We start from the raw sequence: 10,112 nt of genomic DNA, 5'->3' as shown, positions 1-10,112 counted from the left end.
TTTGTCCTCTAGACCAGTAGTTTTCGAGTAGAATTACCTAGGGAGCTATTTAAAAATATGTTTGGACCTCCACCTCCAGTTATTTGGATTCAGTAGGTCCAGAGTTGGCTAGGGTTTCTGTGCTTTTAAAAGACATCCACGTGTCCATGCCTCCTGTTCTCTTTTGTTAGTTTATTTTGTTCATTAGATTCCACGTATAGGTGAGATCATATGGTACTTGTCTTTCTCTAACTGGCTTGTTTAACCTAGCATAATAAACTCCAACTTCATCCATGCTGATGCAAAGGGTTAACTTTCTTCTTCAGTAAAGTTTATCAGTAACCTGCTATTAATAGGGATATGTGTATTTTTATTTTCAGGTTATATAATTATCTTAGAATGGAAAAAAAAGGAAGGAACAAATTAAGGACAACATAAAAAACCACTACATAGCTGAAAGTAGTCAAAACCTAGAATTCCTGTATTAGACTATCGTAGTAAATTCTGGAGAGCATGTGGCAGGCAGTCATGTAGCTCTTCTGATTGTGTTTATTGATAAAGCTTTAAGGTCACCTAGCAGTGAAGTATAGTCATCTAGAGCAGTGCTTGCCAACCTTTCAGACCTCACGGACCACTCGTTGGTGACCACTCATCTAGAGACTCCTTTCCAGAAGCCATAAAGAAACTATGGTGGGAGTGTGTGTTTGTGTGTGTGTCCCCCCACCCCACCCCACCCCCCAAAAAAGCTGAGTTTAGGGAAGGGGAGCCTGGGAAAGGAAAGCCTGGTTCAGTTACATCATGCATGTTTCACTACTGCTTCTTGAATTAATATGCCAAAGACTTACCTGAAAATTTAATACACACAAAAATGACTTGGTTGTGGGAGAAAGGAATGATTTTAGATTCAGAACAGGAGAACTAATAGTTCCCTGTGTCCTGCTCTGGTTAGGCACTTTGGAGGAGTCTTGTGTTGAATTTGGTGAGTCACTTTTTAAGAGAAGAAAGGATAATGGCAAATAAAACCATGCCAATCTAGAATCAAGACCTGGGAGTATTTTGCATGGCAACTCTTTGCAAAGATTATGCAGATATTAAAAGGCTGCCTTGTGGAAGATAAAGAAGAATTTAGTCTTTATTGATTTAACCAGATGAATGGGTTGAAGTTACAAGAAACAATTTTAAAATCATAAAAGGGAGATGGTTAGCAGTAAAACTCCATTAAACTTCCCTGTCAGTGGAAATGTAGAGAAAGCTATATAAGTATCCATAGATCTTTAGAAATTTAACAAGTAGTATATGTAATAACTCTTTTGGAATAGAAATTGCCATATGTGACAATTTAATCATGAATCATAATGAGTAAAATAATGCAAACATCATTAGATATTTTTTTAAAAGCATCATCAGATATTTAAGAGTAAATCTGTTGTTCAGTTTGTTGCTTAGTACCTGTTACAGTTAAACCTTTGCTCCAGAGAATGAAAATAAATAGTATACCTAATCTTGTATTTTGAAGAAAGGTGAAACCTAACATAAGTACTTCAACTATAGCTACAGCTCTAATAAGAAAAGGAAGTTTATTAGCTGATTGACCTTGGGCAAGTAGTGTTCTGTCTTAATTACCTACCTCAAGGGACTGTGAGATTAAATGAGTTTGTATGTCTAAAGCACTTACCCAGTGAGTGTCTGGCCCAGGGAAGTATTCATTAAATAAGTTTATTTACCATTTTAAACTTTCTAGAGGCATTACTTGAGAGATTAATATATTAATCTTGAGTTTTAAAATCCAAACATCAGTGGTTCTGTTTTCTTCACATGTCACCAACCATTCTTCATCTTAAACTCTCCATGTCCTCTCAAATCAAAGCTAATTGTGTAAGACCTCATTTATCTGGCATTGTTTAAGGGAAAGAAAAAAATGTTTGACATAAGTGAAAAGAACTTCTGGTTAACTCCCTAAAATGTAAACCTTTCTTTTAACCATTTCAAATTTCAGAAACAAATGTATCACATACTTTGCTGCCTTTTTGCAACAAAATTCCTGAACATTATTCTTCTTGTTGTGTCATTGTAACGTGTATGTACAGGGTGGGGCAAAAGTAGGTGTACAGTTGTTCATATAGAAGATAATTAGTAATAATACAAGAATAAATTCTGTGTTTCACATATTCACAAGTGTAAGCCTAGTGTTGCCCAACCCTGCATTCACAACTAAATAGTTTCGATTTTTCTTTTAAGGAAGCTATCATTTTTCCTGTGAAAAAGCCTTTTCCCCAACCCATTTCTAAATTTTCATGTCTAATCTACCGTGGATTTGGAAACTAGCTATTACAACTTTCTAATAGTTGTATGTTTAGAATGACAAAATGTGTGGAATATCCTTGGAAATATCTGGGGAGCAGGGAGGGGATTTATTCATTAGTCAGGCTGGATAATGGGTTCATACATGTTTATAACTCCGTTCTTTCTGTCCTTGTACATGTTTGCAAACTTCCATAAAAAAAAGTTTCTAAAAACCACATTAAACTTATAAGTTAGATATATGCAAGTCTATGTACATTTATTTCTTATCTTTGTAAGGATTCACAGGAAGCTTAATAGTATTTGTCTTTGAACAGAAAGACTCAGAGGAAGGTGTAGGGATGTTCACTTTGTATTTGTTATGGTGGAGTTTTATGAATTTTTTGTAACGTCCATGTATTATGTTTATTATATTGTATATTTGCATGTGTTTTTCTAGTCCAGAAGAAGGTTTACTTCCTCGTCTATAAATTGGAAGTAGTAATAGTATCTAACTCATGGGATCATGAGGCTTGTGTACCTCTGTATTTTAACATATTTCTTGTTTTATTTTAAATACATATTTCAGATGGATAATACTAGGTTCTGTGTGAAGTGCTAAAAGAGAAATGAAAGGGCTCTAACAGCTAAAACTTGTAAGAAATCTTTTTGGTATCCAAATCTGGGCTTAAGGATCTTACTAATTGGTATTTGCATTGATGGCTTGCTTACTGCCCATGCTATAGCTAACTCTTCACTCTTATGTTTTCTTTTCTTCCCAAAGCCTTACACTCCTTTCTTAAGTCTTTATTTCTTGAGTTAAATATTCTGCCCTTTGTTTACCATTATTGAGTGAAACAGAAACATGCTCAACTGCACAATGTAAATTCGATTGTAAACCACCACTGGCATACTGGATTCACAATTAAGCATTTCCCGAAGGTGGGTGCCTCTTTGGGAGGCAATTGGATGAAATCTGTCTATCCTAATTAAGTGTATATACTCTTTGTCATAACAATTTCTTTGCTGGGAATTTATCCTAAAGTTATACTCACATGTGTACAAAGTTGTATGAAAAAATTGTGGCTGGTGTCTGGGTGGAATAGAAAAATAGAGTTCAGTGTGGGAGGCAGGCAACTTTTGTGTGTCTTTTGAAGTTCACCTTTTCTTTTACCTTATACATTTAACTACGTTTTATGTTAAAAAGAAAAACTAGGGTAAAAAGAGCCTTTTTACCACCTATGTGTAACACAGCATCCACAGGTTTTACTCCCAGTGAATTTTCTGGGTTGTATTTTTCTTTTTTCTTCTCAGGGGTCAGCAATGCTGATAGTAGGCTTCATCATTGTTCCAGCTGACTTTGTGTAGGATTTGACAACCCTAAACTAATCATTTGATAATTGAGTCCATTTCTGATAATAAGAACTTTTATAATTTCATTACATAAATGTATGCACTTATCCATTTCAGAGATGCATTTGTCCTTTCTTTTAAGAAACACACATTTTAATTGATTTTTAGAGAGTGAGGAAAGGAGAGGCGGGAGAGAAAGAGAAAGATCAATGTGAGAGTGAAGCACAGGCTGCACCCTGAATGCCCCTTACCAGGGATCAAACCCACAATCTGGGCAGGTGCCCTCACCTGGAATTCAACCAGTGACCTTTTTGTGCCAGGGACGATGCCCAACCAACTGAGCTATACCAGCCAGGGTGCATTTATCTTTTTTAATCTATATTTATTAAACATACCCATCCTTCACCTCAACTTCATTTCCTTTTTCTCTCCGTGCTCATATACTTAGATAAATGTGTATTTATGTGTGGGTATGTACATAGTTAGATGTACAGGATGTTCCAAAAACGTTGAAAATGAAATGTATTTTAATAAACACTGCCTTTACAATTACTCAAAGTGTGCGCATATTTTTGGGGTGGCACCCTATATGTTGCCAGATTACTTTCCAAAAGGATGTCATAATTAACATTTAGATCAGTGAAATACAAGTTTCTTCTTGAGATATTATCAATCTTTTAAATTTTTGCCAAAGTGATACAGTCAAATCTCAGTTCTCAGATATCTCCTGTCTTGAACAATTCGGCTGTTGACCAAGTTGTTTTTGAAAAAAGTGTCCCCATTAATTCTCCACCAGACAAACCTTTCTTGCTAATACATCAGCATGACAAAAAGTATCTCTCAGGCCACAGAGAGAATGGGCCAGGATGAGTTTACAGCTAAACCTTGGCTTGCTAACATCTTAGAAAATTGTGCTGTGAACATTTTTGTGGATTTTTTGTTTGTTTGTTTTTGCTTTTGTCACTGGCTAAATGGATGATTAGCACAATTTTAAAACATAACGTGGCCATCAAGAGTGCTAATGTTGCTAGGGGTGTAAAAGAAACAATGATCACAGGCAAGTGAAGAGGTAGAAAATTATTGTTGAATTGGATAAGCAAAAAGCAGTTAACCAGTGACAGCATTTGGGAGGCAGTGATATGAAAAAGTGAAGATGCTGCATACTGACTTCCTAAAAAATACCCCTGTTATGAGTGCTGAAAGTGACTCCTTAAAGGCTAGTAGGTGGTAGTTCGATAAATTTAGGAAGTGTTTGTTTATAGATTAAATAGTACATTAGACATGCATTACATATAAGAAAGGTTACAGTGGAATCATTTGGGGTCTGGAATGAATTAGCTCAATTTACACTATTTCTAATGGGGGGGAAAATGAATTTTGTTTTCAAACAAATTGTTTCTCGAACAGCCTTCCTGAACAAATTTAAGTTTGAGAACCAAGGTTCCACTGTATTTCATTGTTAAACTAATTCCTGTTTCACTGATTTCAAGTAAGTCTGAGTGTGGTTGTTTTTATAAACTAGACAACGTGGATCTATGCTTTTTCTCAACATGTCAGATATATATATATATATATATATATATATATATATATATATATATATATATATTTTTTTTTTTTTTTTCCCCTTCTGATTTACCAGTAATCACTTCTTTGTTTTGTAGTTTTTTTCCATAATAGGAAATTTTAAACTTCTTATATCTACCTTTTAAAGTTTCTGCTTCTTATTAAGAATGTTTGGAAGGCGTATCATCTTCTAAATTTTGTTGTAGAATATATCGCTGTTATTTTTTTTATATTTGTTTTAATTCCAGCTGGAGGTTATTTATATATATACTAGAGGCCCAGTGCACGACGTTCGTGCACTTGGGTGGGGGGGTCCCTCAGCCCAACCTTGCCCTGTCACAGTCTGTTAGTCCTTGTGGGATGTCGGACATCCTTAGACATCCTTAGCGCTGCCCCGGAGGCTCGAGAGGCTCCTGCACCACCACTGCTGTGCTCCCCAGCCATGAGCCCGGTTTTTGACTGAGTGGCGCTCCCCCTGTGCGAGCACACCAACCACCAGGGGGCAGCTCCTGCATTGAGCATCTGCCCCTGGTGGTCAGTGGCATCATAGTGACCAGTTGTTGCGCCATTTGGTCGATTTGCATATTACCCCTTTATTGTATAGAATATATAATTTATGATAAAAATCTAATTTTTTTGGCCAAAACCGGTTTGGCTCAATGGATAGAGCGTCTGCTTGGGGACTGAGGAGTCCCGGGTTTGATTCCGGTCAAGGGCATGTGCTTTTATTGCGGGCATAACCCCAGTAGGGGTGTGCAAGAGGCAGCTGATTGATGACTCTCTCTCATCGATGTTTCTAACTCTCCCTTCCTCTCTGTACAAAATCAATAAAATACATATTTTTTAAAAATCTAATTTTTTGCAACATAATAATTAGTTTTGTGATGATCATTTAAGAAAAATTATTTTTTCTGCTGAAATAAAATTTAACCTTTGACTTGTACATTTTCTCATATGTGCTGGAATATACAGGGTGGGGCAAAAATAGGTTTACAGTTGTGAGTACACATAACAGTTTATTCTTGTATTATTTATAAACTATAAACCTACTTTTGACCCACCCTGTATATTTAAGTTATTTATTCTGTTCCACTTATCTATGTGTCTATTCCTATGCATGTGTCATATTGATTTTAATATATTTCAGTATCTGGTCAATGAAGTCCACTTTTGCTTTTCTCCTTTTCAGTTTTTTGGTGGTTCTTGGACTTTCTTCTTTATAGCTTTAAGATCTTATATTGAAATTTTAAAATCCATTGGGGTTATTTCTCAATATAGTTATATATATATATATACATACATACACACACACACATACATATGGGGAAAAGTTAATACTGTGAATGAATTATTCTTCTAGGTGTTTCCTGCTAAACTAGGGGAAATTTTTATAAATTTTAAGTGTATTACATCACACCTCAGTTTATTGTTTTGATTTTAGTTTTCTTTTACTAGAATTGTTTGTGTTTTCTATGTATCCCATCAGATCATTAGCTAAAGGTAATTTTTTCTCTTTCATTCCAGTGCTTGTGTGTACTATAGTCTTTAAGTCAGTGTTGAATTATAAAGGGCTTAGTGGGCTTCCTGCTCTAATTCCTAACTTTATTCATTTGATTTGTTAAATGATTAATAACATATATATGGTTAAAATAATTTTGAAAGTTTCCTGTGAACAGTCTCCTTCCTATCCCGCCCCTATATGTCCATTTTGTACCCTGTTTTCAGCCTAACCACTCTTGTTGGATCTCTTCCATAGATCACAAAATTTCCATATAGAAATAATCTACATGCACATTTCTCTCTCTCTCTACATAGATAGATAGATAGATAGATAGATAGATAGATATAGATTGTGTGTGTGTGTGTGTGTGTATAATCTTAATTTTATTTGAAATAGTTTTAGTGTGTTTTGCTTTTCAGGGTACTTGCTATTGTTCTTTTTTAAAAAAAAAATGTTTAATTTTTTTCTATTGCTTTCTATAGAGTTTTATTGAAAATAGTTGCTGAGCCGAAACCGGTTTGGCTCAGTGGATAGAGCGTCGGCCTGCAGACTAAAAGGTCCCAGGTTCGATTCCGGTCAAGGGCATGTACCTTGGATGCGGGCACATCCCCAGTGGGGGGTGTGCAAGAGGCAGCTGATTGATGTTTCTAACTCTCTATCCCTCTCTCTTCCTCTCTGTAAAAAAATCAATAAAATATATATTTTAAAAATAGTTGCTGAATTTTACCAGATGCCTTTTTAGCACCTGATATTAATCATAGGATTTTTTTTCCTCCTTAATATGTTGGTATATTGGCTTATGTTAAACCACTCTTCCATTTCAGCAATAAATTACATCAATATAATTTTTTTGGATATGTGGCTGGGCTTCATTGTCTAATTTGATTTTTTTACTTAGAATTTCTACATTTAACTTTTAAGTGAAATTGTTTTATAGTATGTTTTGTATACTAACTACCTTTATTAGATTTGGTATTGAGTCATTCTGACTTCATAGAATGAATTGGAACATTTTTCTGTCTTTTTCTATGATTCAGTACTATTTGAATTATGTTCTTGAAAGATTAAGAATCTGCTGAGAACCCAGCTGGTCTTGATGTCTGTTTCTGTAGTAGATTTTTAATTATCTTTAATTTATGGTATTTAGTTCTGCTCTGTTTTATAAACATCTCATAATCTTCTTTAACTGTTCTTTTGCTCTGGATTTCCTCCAATGATTCTCACCTCCCTTCACCTTGCTTTGGTGCAAATCTTATTCTATAGATAACGGCTGAGATCTCATTCTGAGTTTTCCCAGTTCTCTATAACATAAATTAATTTCTAACTTTGTTATTCTCATAAACTTTGTATTTTTAGTCACATTATGCCTGTTACTAGTGGCCTGGTGCACAGATTTGTGCACATTGAAGGGAAATCAGGGGCATGCGGGCTGGGAGCCACACCAGCATGCCTGGGGAGTTTCCACGTTCCCATGAGCCACCAGGAAGTCACGTGGGGAGTCTGTTCTTCTCCCCGTAACTTCCTGAAGAAGTATTTCCAAATGTCCCTTCTGCAGCCAAGGTTGTGCCTTGCCAGCTAGTAGACGCCTTGGGCCTTGCTGAATGCTTTCTACTGCTTGAAGCCAGATAAGAGATGCTCTGAGGTGAACAATACAAAGTTGGGATCTTGGTGGCCGAGGGTGCTCTGTTGCCCTCACCCCCATCCTTCAGATCCATCTCTCTGACTTTTACCTTGATTGTCAGTTGCTCCCTTGTGGCAACTGCCTTCCTCTATAGCTCAGGGACAATCGGTAAGAGATGAGATTTGATCGTGGTGTCCAAGGCAGAATTCCAGGAGCCCAGCAGCTATTGTATATTAGGCTCATCCTGGTTACTCTGAGTGTCGGCACTTCAACTGTTCTCCAGAGATTGTAACTGCAGGTTTATGGGGTATGAGGGATGTATCAATGCACTAAGTGGAAGGCAGCCAGGGAGGAGCCCAAGCTGGGGCCAGGTGCTGCTCCTCACCCTAGCCCCACTGCTCCTGCCACCACCACAGCTGCGATGTGGAAGCCCACTGAACACCAAGGGGCAGCTCCTGCATTGAGTGTCTGCCCCCTGGTGGTCAGTGTGTGTCATAGCAACCAGTTGTTCAGTCTTAATGGTCAATTAGGCATACACACACACACACACACACACACTTAGAGGCCTGGTACACAACACTCGTGCACTGGAGGAGCATGTTCCTCAGCCTGGCCTAGAACCCCTCGGGGGATGCCCACCTGCCATGGAGGCAGGAGAGGCTCCTGCCAATGCTGCTGCTTTTTCCAGCTATGAGCTCAGCTTCTAGCTGAGCAGTGCTCCCCCTACGGGAGCACACTGACCACCAGGGGCAGCTCCTGCTTTGGGCATCTGCACCCTGGTGGTCAGTGTGTGTCATAACAACCAGTTGTTCTGCCGTTCCGTCGATTTGAATATTAGGGTTTTATTACATAGGATATTATAGGTATGTGTGTTTTTTATTTTACCCTCCCCCATAGGTTAATAAGCCCCTATACTGCTGGGATCATATCTTACTGATGACCTTATACCAATGCCAGCCTACCTAGCTACTTAAGTATATTTTAACTGAATTTGAGCAAGAGTGAAAACTGTGTATGGACCAGTAACCAGTTTTGTGGCTTGGTGTTGCTGTTTTGTCTAGGACAGTGGTCAGTAAACTGCGGCTTGCGAGCCGTGTTTTGCCGCTCTGTTGACTAATGAGTTTGCCAACCACTGCTAGGGAAAAACACTTAAAAACATTTTAATAATGTACTAATGTCTTTAACCTCAAGTCAAACTTCTGGGTAAGGGTAAAGCCTTACGCAGTGTTCGGCAAACTCAGTCAACAGAGCGGCAAACCACTGGTATAGGAAATGCAGTCAGTAACATTTTCAGTAGATTTCTTTGTATTTTGTATCTACTTTTTTAGGACAGGTATTTTTTAAGTCAGCAAGAAAATGAAGTACAGCAGGAACTTCATTAAAGCTACAATTTAAGATAGCCAAATGTGAAAGGTTTCTAACTTCACTCTGAACATTTTGCATATATCATTAGTCACTGTTAGACATTTTGATCTCACTTAATATAGTTCAGTGCTGAATGTGTATTTTAATGTGCGAGTTTTTGACATCAACATTTTTAACTTTCGTCTAATTTATAATCTTAACTTTGAGTTAATGGAAATATTTGCCTCTATAGATTGTGGTTTGAAACTGCTAATATGTTCAGGCAGTAATACATGATCTTTAGCTCCTAAACCATGAATAGTAGATTTCATTTTTTGTTAAGATCTATGTCTGAATTGAAAGGGGTCAAAGTGTCTGAAATAGAGAATAAAGTAGTAGAATGCTAATCAGAAAATGAAAGTACTAGACTCAGTCCTTCCATTATTAATGTATACTGTATTCTATAAC

The 10,112-nt window shown here is 37.0% G+C and overlaps 1 protein-coding gene across 12 annotated transcripts in view; it reads left to right on the top strand.

Annotated features, from left to right (window-relative positions):
• HMBOX1 (homeobox containing 1) overlaps positions 1 to 10,112 on the top strand; it is a 162,472-nt gene that overhangs the window by 49,457 nt on the left and 102,903 nt on the right. The gene's annotated exons all lie outside the window — the stretch shown is intronic.

The sequence above is a fragment of the Pipistrellus hanaki genome, assembly GCF_964339955.1.
Source record: "Pipistrellus hanaki genome assembly, chromosome: 5".
Classification (NCBI taxonomy): Eukaryota; Metazoa; Chordata; class Mammalia; order Chiroptera; family Vespertilionidae; genus Pipistrellus; species Pipistrellus hanaki.
This window is presented reverse-complemented; position numbering and strand designations above follow the sequence as displayed.